The sequence below is a fragment of the Oncorhynchus mykiss genome, chromosome 7 (genome assembly GCF_057628025.1).
Source record: "Oncorhynchus mykiss isolate SJ-2025 chromosome 7, ASM5762802v1, whole genome shotgun sequence".
NCBI lineage: Eukaryota > Metazoa > Chordata > Actinopteri > Salmoniformes > Salmonidae > Oncorhynchus > Oncorhynchus mykiss.
In genome coordinates this window covers 42641946-42657897 of record NC_143028.1, presented here as the reverse complement: position 1 = coordinate 42657897, position 15952 = coordinate 42641946, and positions in this window count along the sequence as shown.

The following is a 15952-nucleotide window of genomic DNA, read 5'->3' as shown; positions in this document are numbered from 1 at the left end:
AGAGAGTGAACTATCGTTGTTATATTTGGAAGCTATGCTCATGGAAATATGAATACTTTACACCCTAACCACCGCTCATTCGGATTAGAAATGCAATATATATTTACGCATAGCTGTCTTTCTCTTGAACTTGATGGGTCCTATGGTGAAGTTGTCGAGGGATGTAGACTGATTTGTTCACCAGTGTTCACAATGTTCTTTGTAGAGCTTCTCTGGTAGTGGAGTTGTTGTTAGACAGATACTTCAGACGTACCAATGGTTGTCTGAGAGGGATCTGTTCTTCCCCTCATGCCTTTGGTCAAATGTCCTAGACTACTTTACATGCCAGCTGCAGACTGGTAAATGCTACAGTCTAGTGAGTTTCTTCTTCTTGTGTCGAGATTGAGAGTTTCAGAGTTTCACCATTTCAAACATATGGACTAACGTCTCACGTTTTCTGGTCTGTAGAGTTTAAGCAATTTGTCACGTTCAGCTCGTGCTGTACGTTCTCTGGTCTCGTAGTGGTCTTAAGGTTGAGATTCAGGCTCCTGACCATTTTACATGCCAGCAGCAACCCGGTATGTGTTGGTCTCATTGTGGGGGTTATCTCCTCATCTAGTGTTGGTGTTCAGAAGTTCCAACCATATCGTAACGTTCAGCTCACATATGTCTTTTTAAGCACTCTGGCCAAAGGAGGCATTCCGTCATGCTTACACAAACACTTGGACATGGCTACTGACTGTGCATAGCTTATGTGAAAAACAATTATCTCATTAGAATACTAAAATCACATTTCTATCTTTTCAAAAATACTCTCATACTTAATCATTTATTTTACACAATATTTAGATGTAAACTTGACAGATAGGAAGGAAACACATTCTAACTTACAGTATTTGTGTTATACAGTTTTTAATGACATCACAAAAGCATAAACAATGTGACAGGATTATTCTTTAGATCCCCAGGACCATTTTTAACATTCCTATCTTGTGAATATTGTTCCAAAGTCCATTATCTTGGAGAAAACGGTTTTGGCAGTAAAAATCCTTCTGTAACAAAGATATTGTAGTCTTCCCATAATAGAGAGCCAGATGGAGTTTCTGTAAACTATTTATGACTGGCTGTTAAGTCATAAAACCGTCCCAACTCCCCCCTCTCCTCTTCTGTGTGGGTCAGGCTTTGCCAGCTAGAAGAAAAAGAAATGCACAACTATTAAGACGAGGTGCTGGCTAGCGGAGTAGAAAACTTGAAAATAAAAGAGAGCCGCACACTCTAGGAGCTCAGATGCAAAAATGTAATTACCAACGTTTTGACAGCCAAGCTGTCTTCATCAGGGTATAATCACAAACACTGCGGGATGACTCGTTTATATAAAAGACACAGGTGTCTGTAATCATGGCCAAGAGTGGCCTAATATCATTGGTTAATAATCAAATATTAAAATGTCATACAAAGAACAGCATACAAACAACAAATGGATAGCATCGATCATAGATTAATTTGACTACACAAGCTTACAAACAATTACAATTGCAAAGTCACAATAATCACAAGAATGGCTTCAGATCAAAGTCTACGTTGAGACCAAAGGGCGCAAGCGTCTTTAAATTAAAGATCCAGGCAGCCTCTCGTTTTAACAATAAATGATCAAGGTCACCCCCTCTCCTACCGAGACTATCATCGGATTTTAGGATGTGCCAATGTTTGTGAACAATTCCCTTCATTTGTTCAGAGCACTTTGAATAGCGGGTAATTAGAACGCAAGAATACGTCTTTTTGCGAGACTGACCTTGAAAAAGGTCATGTCTCGTTTTGTTTTGAATTTTCTCAATGGCAATATTAATCTGATCATTCTTGTAGCCCCTCTCCTTGAACTTTCTTTGCGTCTCAGCCATATTTCTGTCGAAATCTGATTGTTGTTTGCAAATTCTTTTGATTCGACAGAATTGGCTGTAGGGCAAACTATTTTTCAAGGGAAGTGGGTGACAACTATCAGCCCTCAACAAGCTGTTACAATCAGTAGGCTTCCTGTAAAGATCAGTGTATAGAACATTATCTTCACACAAGATCAGAAGATCAAGAAAACTGATTTGACGTGTATCAGATTGCATAGTTAATCTCAGATGCTCAGAACAGGAGTTAAGAAAAGCATGGAATGCCTGGAGCTGTTTTGCATCACCCCTCCATAGAACAAAAATATCATCAACATACCGTTTCCAAATAATGATGTGAGGCAAGAAAACATTTTTGAGAGGATTGAAAATAGACTCTTTCTCCATGTAACCCACATACAAATTAGCATAGTTAGGATGGGGATCCCATCCCAGGGGATCCCATAGCAGTACCTTTCATCTGAATAAAGAAATCATTTAGAAACATGAAATAGTTATGCGTGAGTACTATTTCAGCCAATGTTACAATGCATGCACTAGAAGATAGTTCATTAGGGTCACGTTGCAGAAGAAAATGTTCCATAGCTTCAATACCGCCCTCGTGTGGAATATTAGTGTATAATGACTCAACATCAAAAGTAACTAACAAGGTATTCTCAGGGAGAGGATCAAGAGATTCAATGATAGAGATCATACTGCTGGTTTCCTTTACAAAGGAGGGGAGCTGTTCTGCGAGTGGTCTAATAAAAAAGTCAACAAAAGTAGATAAAGGGGCCATTACTGCATCAATGCCCGATACAATAGGGCGCCCTGGAAGTTGTGTAATACATAAAGTATAGAAAGTGGCAATTTTAGGGTGTTGAATAGCCAAAAAAGCATGTTCCAGAAAAGATAGAACAAATATTACAACAAATGTTATGGTTAAACTCAAATATACTGATTAATAAAAAAAACATTCTTTATGTATTAAAAAAATGGTATTATATGAATTAATGATATTATGAATAGAAACGGAGGAGCAACTATCGAAAATATATGTGAATATCTGCTCAATCCAAACTTACAACCAACTGATTGATTGCAGCATTACCACGAAATTGGAGGAGGCAAGCAGAAAAAAGGCTGGGACGGAGATTTGTCTTCCAACAAGACAATGATGCAAAACATAAAGCAAAATCTACAATGGAATGGTTCAAAAATAAACATATCCAGGTGTTAGAATGGCCAAGTCAAAGTCCAGACCTGAATCCAATCGAGAATCTGTGGAAAGAACTGAAAACTGCTGTTCACAAATGCTCTCCATCCAACCTCACTGAGCTCGGGCTGTTTTGCAAGGAGGAATGGGAAAAAATGTCAGTCTCTCGATGTGCAAAACTGATAGAGACATAACCCAAGCGACTTACAGCTGTAATCGCAGCAAAAGGTGGCGCTACAAAGTATTAACTTAAGGGGGCTGAATAATTTTGCACGCCCAATTTTTCAGTTTTTGATTTGTTAAAAAAGTTTGAAATATCCAATAAATGTCGTTCCACTTCATGATTGTGTCCCACTTGTTGTTGATTCTTCACAAAAAAACATGTTTGAAGCCTGAAATGTGGCAAAAGGTCGCAAAGTTCAAGGGGGCCGAATACTTTCGCAAGGCACTGTATATGGGGCATACAACAAATTCAGCTCTGTAGATTTTACTGTGGAGACAGGATCAACAGATAATATATTCTGGTATTGCCCCTATGTAGCTTGTTTCTAGTCACAGGTTCAGGAAAGGTTAAAAAATCACAACTTACGCTTAAAATTAACCTTACAAATAGCAATATTGGGCGATTTGGAAAGCCGTAGTCAGTCAATGAATAATATAATAATACTGGTAGGAAATGTTTTCATCTTTAATCAAATCAAATTAAAATCAAATTTTATTGGTCACATACACATGGTTAACAGATGTTAATGCGAGTGTAGCGAAATGCTTGTGCTTCTAATCCGACAGTGCAGTAATATCTAAGAAGTAAACTAACAAATTCACAATGACTACCTTATACACACAATATAAGGGGATGGAATAAGAATTTGTACATATAAATATATGGATGTGTGATGGCTGTGCAGCATAGGCAAGATGCAATAGATGGTATAAAATACAGTATATACTTATGAGATGAGTAATGTAGGATGTGTAAACATTTTTAAAGTGTCATTATTTAAAGTGACTAGGGATATCATTATTAAATCCATTAATTAGAGTGGCCAGTGATTTGCGTCTGTATGTTGTCAGCAGCCTCTCTATGTTAGTGATTGCTGTTTAACAGTCTGATGGCATTGAGAAAGAAGCTGTTTTTCAGTCTCTCAATCCCAGCTTTGATGCACCTGTACTAACCTCGCCTTCTGGATGATAGCGTCGTGAACAGGCAGTGGCTCGGGTGGTTGTTGTCCTTGATGATCTTTTTGGCCTTCCTGTGACATCGAGTGCTGTACGTGTCCTGGAGGGCAGGTACTTTGCCCCTGGTGATACGTTGTGCAGACCACACTACCCTCTGGTTGAGGGCGGTGCAGTTGCCGTACCAGGTGGTTATACAGCCCGACAGGATGCTCTCGGTTGTGCATCTGTAGAAGTTTGTGAGGGTTCTAGGTGACAAGCAACATTTCTTCAGCCTCCTGAGGTTGAGTAGGAACTGTTGTGCCTTCTTCACCATGCTGTCTGTGTGGTTGGACCATTTCAGTTTGTCCGTGATGTGTACGCCGAGGAACTTAAAACGTTCCACCTTCTCCTCTACTGTCCCGTCAATGTGGATAGGGGGGTGCTCCCTCTGCTATTTCCTGAAGTCCACAATCATCTCTTTTGTTCTGTTGATGAGAGGTTATTTTCCTGACACCACACTCTGAGGGCCCTCACCTCCTCCCTGTAGGCTGTCTCGTCGTTGCTGGTAATCAAGCCTACCACTGTAGTGTTGTCTGCAAACTTGATGATTGAGTTTGGGTGAACAGGGAGTACAGGAGAGGGCTGAGAATGCACCCTTGTGGGGCCCCAGTGTTGAGGATCAGCGGGTGGGGATGTTGTTTCCTACCTTCACCACCTGGGGGGCGGCCCATCAGAAAGTCCAGGATCCAGTTGCACAGGGCGTGGTCGAGACCCAGGGTCTCAAGCTTAATGATGAGTTTGGAGGGTACTATGGTGTTGAATGCTGTAGTCAATGAACAGCATTCTTACATAGGGATTCCTCTTATCCAGATGGGATAGGGCAGTGTGCAGTGTGATAGCAATTGCATCGTCTGTGGACCTATTGGGCCGGTAAGAAAATTGGAGTGGGTCTAGGCTATCAGGTAGGGTGGAGGTGATATGATCCTTGACTAGTCTCTCAAAGCACTTCATGATGACAGAAGTGAGTGCTACGGGGCGATAGTCATTTAGTTCAGTTACCTTAGCTTTCTTGGGAACAGGAACAATGGTGGCCATCTTGAAGCCTATGGGGACAGCAGACTGGGATAGGGATTGATTCAATATGTCCGTAAACACACCAGCCAGCTGGTAAGCGCATGCTCTGAGGATGCGGTTAGGGAGGCCGTCTGGGCCGGCAGCCATGAGAGGGTATAAATTGTCTAGGAGCGAGACTTCGATGTCCGCGACAGGGCTGGTTTTCTTTTTGTAATCTGAGATTGTCTGTAGACCCTGCCACATACGTCTCGTGTTTGAGCCATTGAATTGGGACTCTACTTTATCTCTATAGGAGGACCTTGTATGCATTGTGGAAGTTAGAGTAGCAGTGGTCCAATGTTTTGCCAGAGCGGGTGCAACAATAAATGTGCTGGTAGAATTTGGGTAACCTTGTTCTCAAATTAGCTTTGTTAAAATCCCCCAGCTACAATAATGCGGCCTCAGGATCTATGGTTTCCAGTTTGCATAAAGTCCAGTGAAGTTCTTTGAGGGCCGTCATGGTATCTGTTTGGGGGGGGGAATATACACGGCCGTGACTATAACCAAAGAGAATTACAACTACAAGTCCACTCCGAATATCTCTTCTCCACCGGCGGTGTTTTGGATCAGCCTCTGGAATCAATTCAATTGCCCTGGGGGGTACGGACAAAGGATCCAATTCAGGAAAGTCGTATTCCCGGTCGTAATGCTGGTGAGTTACCACAGCTCTGATATCCAAAACTTCTTTCCGGCTGTATGTAATAACACACAAAAAAAATCCTGGGCTAATAATGTAAGAAATAACAGCGAAGAAAAATACTACAAAGTTGCTTAGGAGATAGAAGCAGAGCTGCCATATCTGTCAGCTCCATCTTGCTTTGTGACAACAATTTGGGGAAGGCCATTTCCTGTTTGACAATGCCCCCGTGCACAAAGCAAAGTCCATACAGAAATGGTTTGTTGAGGTTGGTGTGGAATAACTTGACAGGCCTGCACAGAGCCCGGACCTCAACCCCATCGAAACACCTTCGGGATGAATTGGAACGCCTACTGCGAGCCAGGCCTAATCACCTAACATCAGTGCCTGACCTCACTAATTCTCTAGTGTCTGAATGGAATCAAGTCCCCGAAGCAATGTTCCAAGATCTATTGGAAAGCCGTGCCAGAAGAGTGGGGTTGTTATAGCACCAACTCCATATTAATGCCCATGATTTTGGAATGAGATGTTTGACGAACAGGTGTCCACATTCTCATATATGGCCATATATTACTTTTCCGTATAGGTGGCAAAAAACAAATTGGTCTTAATTTAAGTTTAGAGTTAGTCATAACGTTAGCAGTGTGGTTAAGTTTAGGGATAAGTTTAAGTTTCAGATAAAATGTATGAGTAACTTTCATGAAGAATAAAAGTTCATTAAAAAAAATGCTGTTTTAAGATTAGTTATAGTGAAACATGTCAATTCTGGTCTTAATTTTGACCGTCCGTTGCAAAAGTGATATACACTGAGTGTACGAAACATTAGGAACACCTTCCTAATATTGAGTTGTACCCCCTTTTGCCTTAGAAACAGCCTACATTTGTCGGGGCATGGACTCTTCAAGGTTTCGAAAGCGTTCCACAGGGATGCTGGTCCATGTTGACACCAATGCTTCTCACAGTTGTGTCAAGTTGGCTGGATGTCCTTTGGGTGGTGGACCATTCTTGATACACACGGGAAACTGTTGAGTGTCTTGCCCATTCACCTTCATACACAATTAATGTCTCAATTGTCTCAAGGCTTAAAAATCCTTCTTTAACCTGTTTCCTTCCTTTCCTCTAAACCAGTGGTTCCCAAACTTTTTATATTCCGTACCCCTTCAAACATTCAACCTCCAGCTGCGTAACCCCTCTAGCACCAGGGTCAGCGCACTCTCAAATGTTTTTTTTCCCCCACCATTGTAAGCCTGCCACGCACACACTATACAATAAATTTATTGAACATAAGAATTAGTGTGAGTTTTTGTCACAACCCAACTCGTGGGAAGTGACAAAGAGCTCTTATAGGACCAGGGCACAAAAAATAATATAATAATAATCAATAATGTAGCTCTTTATTTAACCATCTTACGTATAAAACCTTAATTGTTCATCAAAAATTGTGAATATCTCACCGCAGGTTAATGAAAAGGGTGTGCTTGAAGGGATGCACATACCTCTGCAATGTTGAGTTGTATCATAGAGAGTCTCAGTCTTAAATCATTTTCCACACACAGTCTGTGCCTGTATTTAGTTTTCATGCTAGTGAGGGCTGAGAATCCATGCTCACATAGGAACATGGTTGCAAAGGGCATCAGTGTCTTAACAGCGTGATTTTCCAAGGCAGGATACTCTGAGTGCAGCCCAATCCAGAAATCTGGCAATGGCTTCTGATTAAATTAAATTTTCACAGAAGCGCTTGTTGCAATTTTGATGAGGCTCTCTTGTTCAGATATCGGTAAGTGGACTGGAGGCAGGGCATGAAAGGGATAATGAATCCAGTTGTTCGTGTCATCCATTTCGGAAAGTACTTGTTTAATTGCGCACCCAACTCACTCAGGTGCTTTGCTATTTCATATTTGACATTGTCTGTGCTGCCATCCTTTTAGAAGGTAACAGATTATTTTATTACAATGGTTCAACTGGATTTTCATTGTGTTCAATGGTGTTATTTGCCCCCTAGTGGATGTTTCTGGTACTTAGAAAGACTACGCAAACAGGAAGTAGAGAATTTGTTCTGCACGCATAGAAGCAGCTACAAACAACGCTACGGTGCAGGTCTTTCAATGTAGTTATTTCTTGTCACGCTTCAGCCTTGGAGTATATTTGTTTGTAAGTTCAATTCAAGCATTTAGCTAATGATTATAATCTTGTTATTGATAGAGTTGCTTACATATCAATGTTGGTTGCATTTCCTCACAAATTGCAATGCCTTTCATGTATGTCGTTAGCTGTATTACTTTGCTCGTGCGTCATGCAAACGAATTGTAAAATATACAATACTGTAGTTTTGTTACTGTTCCTAGTGTAATATGCTTTGTTATTCTACATAAATGGTTGTACATTATTAGAGTAATGAAAGGAGCCAATTACCATATGAGTAACAATTAGCTATATGGTTTGGCATCATGCCAGATGCATGGTACCTTAGCGCGTGCTTTGTATTTATGCAACTTCAAATGTATAATGTACAGCTACAGTGTTTCGGTGTGAATTGAATCCTAAAGTATATTCTTTTCTGTATTTTGCAGTTTCACAACATAAACGTTTTCAATATATTCATTCAAGAAAAGTCACGCCTTGGGAGTTTTATTGAAGACTTAGTTGTTAGCTATCTGTCTAGTTTTGCATGGGAACGCAACTCAAGGGCAGAATATTGTCCATAAGCTTGAGTTAATTTGCACACAAACAATCATACACTGATGGAAAGACCTGTGTGTTGTCCTTGTTAATGCAGACAGAGAAGTGCTTCAACTTCTTGATCATAGCCTCAATTTTGTCCCACACATTGAATATAGTTATGGAGAGTCCCTGTAATCCTAGATTCAGATCACTCAGGCAAGGAAAAACATCACCCAGGTCGGTCAGTCGTGTGAGAAAATTGTCATCATGCAAGCGGTCAGACAAGTGAAAATTATGGTCAGTAAAGAACACTAAGCTTGGCTCTCAATTTTTTTTAAACGTGTCAATACTTTGCCCCTTGATAACCAGCGCACTTCTTTCTGTGTGTTGTAAAAGCTTTACATGGTCTCTGCCAATATCATTGCATAGTGCAGAAAATACACAAGAGTTCAGGGGCCTTGCTTTAACAAAGTAACCATTTTCACTGTAGTGTCCAAAACATCTTTCAAGCTGTCAGGCATTCCCTTGGCAGCAAGAGCCTCTCGGATGCTGCAGTGTACCCAAGTGGCGTCGGGGGTAACTGCTTGCACGCTACATTACCACTCCACTATGTCTCTCTGTCATGGCTTTTGCACCATCAGTACAGATACCAACATATACGAAATGCTTCAGTCTGGTTTTAGACCCCATCATAGCACTGAGACTGCACTTGTGAAGGTGGTAAATGACCTTTTAATGGCATCAGACCGAGGCTCTGTATCTGTCCTCGTGCTCCTAGACCTTAGTGCTGCTTTTGATACCATCGATCACCACATTCTTTTGGAGAGATTGGAAACCCAAATTTGTCTACACGGACAAGTTCTGGCCTGGTTTAGATCTTATCTGTCGGAAAGATATCAGTTAGTCTCTGTGAATGGTTAGTCCTCTGACAAATCAACTGTAAATTCCGGTGTTCCTCAAGGTTCCGTTTTAGGCCCACTATTGTTTTCACTATATACTTTACCTCTTGGGGATGTTATTCGAAAACATAATGTTAACTTTCACTGCTATGCTGATGACACACAGCTGTACATTTCAATAAAACATGGTGAAGCCCCAAAATTGCCCTCGCTAGAAGCATGTGTTTCAGACACAAGGAAGTGGATGGCTGCAAACTTTCTACTTTTAAACTCGGACAAAACAGAGATGCTTGTTCTAGGTCCCAAGAAACTAAGAGATCTTCTGTTGAATCTGACAATTAATCTTAATGGTTGTACAGTCGTCTCAAATAAAACTGTGAAGGACCTCGGCGTTACTCTGGACCCTGATCTCTCTTTTGAAGAACATATCAAGACTGTTTCAAGGACAGCTTATTTCCATCTACGTAACATTGCAAAAATCAGAAATTTTCTGTGCAAAAATGTTGCAGAAAAATTAATCCATACTTTTGTCACTTCTAGGTTAGACTACTGCAATGCTCTACTTTCCGGCTACCCGGATAAAGCACTAAATTTACTTCAGTTAGTGCTAAATACGGCTGCTAGAATCCTGACTAGAACCAAAAAAATTGATCACATTACTCCAGTGCTAGCCTCCCTACACTGGCTTCCTGTCAAGGCAAGGGCTGATTTCAAGGTTTTACTGCTAACCTACAAAGCATTACATGGGCTTGCTCCTACCTATCTCTCTGATTTGGTCCTGCCGTACATACCTACACATACGCTACGGTCACAAGACGCAAGCCTCCTAATTGTCCGTAGAATTTCTAAGCAAATAGCTGGAGGCGGGGGCTTTCTCCTATAGAGCTCCATTTTTATGGAATGGTCTGTCTACCAATGTGAGAGACGCAAACTCGGTCTCAACCTTTAAGTCTTTACTGAAGACTCATCTCTTCAGTGGGTCATATGATTGAGTGTAGTCTGGCCCAGGAGTGTGAAGGTGAACGGAAAGGCTCTGGAGCAACAAACTGTCTTGCTGTCTCTGCCTGGCCGGTTCCCCTCTTTCCACTGGGATTCTCTGCCTCTAACCCTATTACAGGGGCTGAGTCACTGGCTTACTAGGGCTCTTTCATACCGTCCCTAGGAGGGGTGCGTCACTTGAGTGGGTTGAGTCACTGATGTGATCTTCCTGTCTGGGTAGGCGCTCCCCCTTGGGTTGTGCCGTGGCGGACATCTTTGTGGGCTATACTCGGCCTTGTCTCAGGATGGTAAGTTGGTGGTTGAAGATATCCCTCTAGTGGTGTGGGGGCTGTATTTTGGCAAAGTGGGTGGGGTTATATGCTTCCTGTTTGGCCCTGTCCGGGGGTGTCATCGGATGGGGCCACAGTGTCTCCTGACCCCTCCTGTCTCAGCCTCCAGTATTTATGCTGCAGTCATTTATGTGTCGGGGGGCTAGGGTCAGTTTGTTTATCTGGAGTACTTCTCCTGTCCTATCCCGTGTCCTGTGTGAATTTAAGTATGCTCTCTCTAATTATCTCTTTCAATCTTTCTTTCTCTCTCTCGGAGGACCTGAGCCCTAGGACCATGCCTCAGGACTATCGGGCATGATGACTCCTTGCTGTCCTCAGTCCACCTGGCCGTGCTGCTGCTCCAGTTTTAACTGTTTCTGCCTGTGATTATTATTATTTGACCATGCTGGTCATTTATGAACATTTGAACATCTTGGCCATGTTCTGTCATATTCTCAACCCGGCACAGCCAGAAGAAGACTGGCCACCCCACATAGCCTGGTTCCTCTCTAGGTTTCTTCCTAGGTTTTGGCCTTTCTAGGGAGTTTTTCCTAGCCACCGTGCTTCTACACCTGCATTGCTTGCTGTTTGGAGTTTTAGGCTGGGTTTCTGTACAGCACTTTGAGATATCAGCTGATGTACGAAGGGCTATATAAATACATTTGATTTGATTTGATTGTGGTATTCCCGTGAGAGAGTAACGGTTAATGTGATTGGATGTTAATTATTTGACTAGGCTACCTGTATTTGACATTGTGTTGTTATTTCGCTGAACACTAGATTCATTTTAGGCGGTGAAACGAGGCTACTCAGACGAGAAAAATACTCACCCAAACATATAGCCCCATTGGAAAATATAAATGGACTGTTTGAAAATGTGAAGAAAAGTTCATTTGGCGTACCCCCGACGGCATTGTGTGTACCCCTGGGGGAACGCGTACCCCAGTTTGGGAATACCTGCTCTACACTGATTGAAGTGGATTTAACAGGTGACATCAATAAGGGATCATAGCTTTCACCTGGATTCACCTGGGCAGTTTAGGTATGTCATGGAAAGAGCAGGTGTTCTCAGTGTATTTTGGTATTTTAGTAGTAAATCTAGCTCTTTTTGCCACTAGCGGTTCAACACTACCATTGAAATTGTGATGGAAAAGCACCTTGAAAAGGTGCCTCTATGTCATCTCAAGAGAGGGGTTTGGTATGAAATTCACTACCTTCTAGATGTGCTAAGTGGTAACACCTCAATGCCTTATCACGAAGTTTGTAAACCCAGAGGTGCAACATCACAAGACTTCTGGGAATTTTTGTGAAACAGACCAGACCGGGGTTTGGGTTTGAGAAGTCAACGGGAGAAGTGAAAAATGCATCCCTAAATGTTCCTTTTCTCGACATCTAAAGGCAGAACCTAGATTTGAAGCGAATGTCTTAAGTAGTTGAACATGTTATTACTCCAATCTCGTGAAAGTGGATAAACTGACACATTTTCATTTTACCTTAAAAACAACTTCACAGTGCATTCGGAAAGTATTCAGACCCGTTGAATTTTTCCACATTTTGTTACATTACAACCTTGTTCTAAAATGGATTAAATAGATTTTTCCCTCATTAATCTACACACAATTTCCCATAATGACTAAACAAAAACAGGTTTGTAGAATTTTTAGCTAATTTATTTTTAAAAATGTAAAAATGAAACCACATTCACTTACGTATTCAGACCCTTTACTCAAGACTTTGTTGAAACATCTTTGACAGCGATAACAGCCTCAAGTCTTCTTGGGTATGACGCTACAAGTTTGGCACACCTGTATTTGGGGAGTTTCTCCCATTCTTCTCTGCAGATCTGATCAAGCTCTGTCAGGATTGAATGGGGAGCGTCGCTGCACAGCTATTTTCAGGTCTCTCCAGAGATGTTTGATCGGGTTCAAGTCTGGGCTCTGGCTGGGCCACTCAAGGACATTCAGAGATTTGTCCCGAAGCCACTCTTGTGTTGTCCTGGCTGTGTGCTTAGTGTCGTTGTCCTGTTGGAAGGTGAACCTTCACCCCAGTCTGAGGTCCTGAGCAGTCTGGAGCAGGTTTTCATCAAGGATCTCTCTGTATTTTGCTCCGTTCATCTTTGCCTCGATCCTGACTAGTCTCCCAGTCCCAGGCTCTGAAAAACATCCTCACAGCATGATGCTGCCACCACCATGCGTCACCGCAGGGATGGTGCCAAGTTTCCCCCAGAAGTGACACTTGGCATTCAGGCCAAATAGTTAAATCTTGGTTTCATCAGACCAGATAATCTTGTTTTTCATGGTCAGTCCTTTAGGTGCCTTTTGGCAAACTCCAAGCAGGCTGTTATGTGCCTTTTCCCGAGGAGTGGCTTCCGTCTGGCCACTCTACCATAAAGGCCTGACTAGTGGAGTGCTGCAGAGATGGTTGTCCTTCTGGAATGTTCTCCCATCTCCACAGAGGAACTCTGGAGTTCTGTCAGAGTGACAATGGGGTTCTTAGTCACCTCCCTGACCAAGGCCTTCTCCCCCTACTGCTAAGTTTGGCCGGGCGGCCAGCTCTAGGAAGAGTCTTGGCGGTTCCAAACTTCTTCCGTTTAAGAATGACTGTGTTCTTGAGGACCTTCAATGATGCAGACATTTTTTGGTACCCTACTCCAGATCTGTGCCTTGGCACAATCCTGTCTCGGAGCTCTACGGACAATTCCTTCTACCTCATGCCTTGGTTTTTGCTCTGACAATCACTTTCAACTGTGGGACCTTATATGTCCAATCAATTGAATTTACCACAGGTGGACTTCAATCAAGTTGTAGAAACATCTTAAGGATGATCAATGGAAACAGGATGCACTTAAGCTCAATTTCAAGTCTCATAGCCAATGTTCTGAATAGTTAAGTAAATAAGTATTATTTATTTATTTTTTAAATGTGTAAACATTTCTAAAACCCAGTTCTCGCTTTGTCATTATGGGGAATTGTGTGTATTTTGATGAGGGAAAAAAAGTATTTAATCCATTTTAGAATAAGGCTGTAACATAACAAAATGTTGAAAAGGTCAAGCGGTCTGAATACTTTCCGAATATACTGTATATCAAAGGAGTGCTTTGATTTGACGGCCTGTACTTGCGCAGTTCAGCTCAAGACAACCATTAGACTTGATGGCGTGTTCCTATGCATGAACTTAGCTAGCCGATTTCTATTGGAGAAGCAGTTTTAGCCTATCTTCATACTGTACTGTCTTTGGCCTTACCTGAGATAGAACAATGAGACAGATATTTCAGCGGATTTATAAATGTGAAGCTTCCTGTTAGCGATGATGGTGATGAGAGGAAGCCCAGTGGCTGGCAAGTGGGAGAAGATAGAGTGTGATGGATTTTGGCCAACATTCTGCACATTTTCTCATCAATGGAACAATTGATCTCCATACAGTTTTCTGTTTCCAAAACTAAATATTTCTAAGAAACAGAGGGGACTGCGTTTTTGTAGACTTTACCCTTTGCCAAAGTTTCTAAAAAATGGTGTGTTTAGAAGAGTGAAAGTGCGAATTGAGTTATTGCACAGCGCACTTCACAGAGTAGGTGTTCCCTAACGGAAATATGCAAATAAATGCTAGAACACGCCAATAGGATCTCACTTGCTTGTGCTTGGCTCTGCCCACCTTCCTGCTTGTTTTTCCCACTATGATTAATTTGCTCCATTTGGAAAGACATGATCTGGTCTATCTTGGGTTAGTTATAAAAATCTTTGTCCTTACGATCCACCTAATTTTCTAAAGTTGCTATAGGAACAGCCAAACAACAGAAGTGATGGATTATTTCTATACATGCCATGACTTGTTCAACTACAAACATTTGTTTTTTGAGGATACCAGACAGACCTTTTTTTATTTTTTACTATAACACATTTTGATTATGTAATAATTACTTTTAACAACAAATTCCAAATGCAAGCTTCATAAGAAAATTATGAATTTCAAGCAATTGTTACACCAAAGACCAGTACTAGGACTATGCAAGTAATTGTTGATTGAAGCCCCATTGCTGGTGAGCTTGCAAAGTCAACAGTTAATATTCTTAATCACCAACATTATTTGGGTGCTAGATATTTATTTATGGCAATCCTCTCTCCCTGCAATTTGACGAGTGCCCTGCACCTGATGCTATAGATGTACAGCAAATCTGAAATCTGTTCGCAAGTGCTTTCTGGTCACAAATCGTTCGATACGCGCGTTTGCCTTTGCGCGCAAATGCTGTTGACTGGTCATTGGTCAACAATCAAGACAATCAACTTTTTGGTTCTGAAGCACAGATGAGATGTTTTTGAGACAAAGGTATAAAATACAAATGGTAGGCTATATGTAGTTTATTAAAATATCTAAGAAAAACATTAATTTTCACACATGCGACCCGACAAAAGAACCACTATGCTAGCTCACCTGACCTAGGTTGATTGACAGTTTACTGGTCCAATCAGAGGGCCAAGTGTGCGTTTCACTAGCCAATCTGTTGCACGTTTTTTTGCAAGTCGATTCTGCAGCTAGTGTCTGGCTGCGTGGAGAGTAATCATGGAGACTGTTCCACAAAATGAGTGACAATGTTACAAAACCTAGCCAGATCATTTAAAGTAATCAGTCTTAAGTTAAAGTCGAGTCCCAAGTTTTGAGGCTCCAATTTCAAGTCAAGTCTCAAGTTATTTAATTTTCCATCAAGTTAAGTCTTCATGAATATGCATATACATCTTTTTGTATTTAACTAGGCAAGTCAGTTAAGAACGAATTCTTACTTACAATGACGGCCTATCCCGGCCAAAAATCTCAAGACAACTCCTATATTAAGTGTTTTTTTTCTCAAAGTTACCTGGATAGACAGTATATCCGTACACGAATAACAACTAAGGTATTACGAAACTTCTATTTGATCAATAACCCATTTTTGGTTGACCACTCTCATTGACCTCCATACAAAAAGTCTTTCCTCTGCAAAACAAGGAAAAAACTTCACCTGCTGGAAGGAGACAGATTTTCCTGCGAGTTGGGCTTCTCTCTTCCTCTTTGTCCACACCTATGCCATTCAGTGCTTTGAGAGTGTTCATTGTCATTATGACAATTGCAAATAA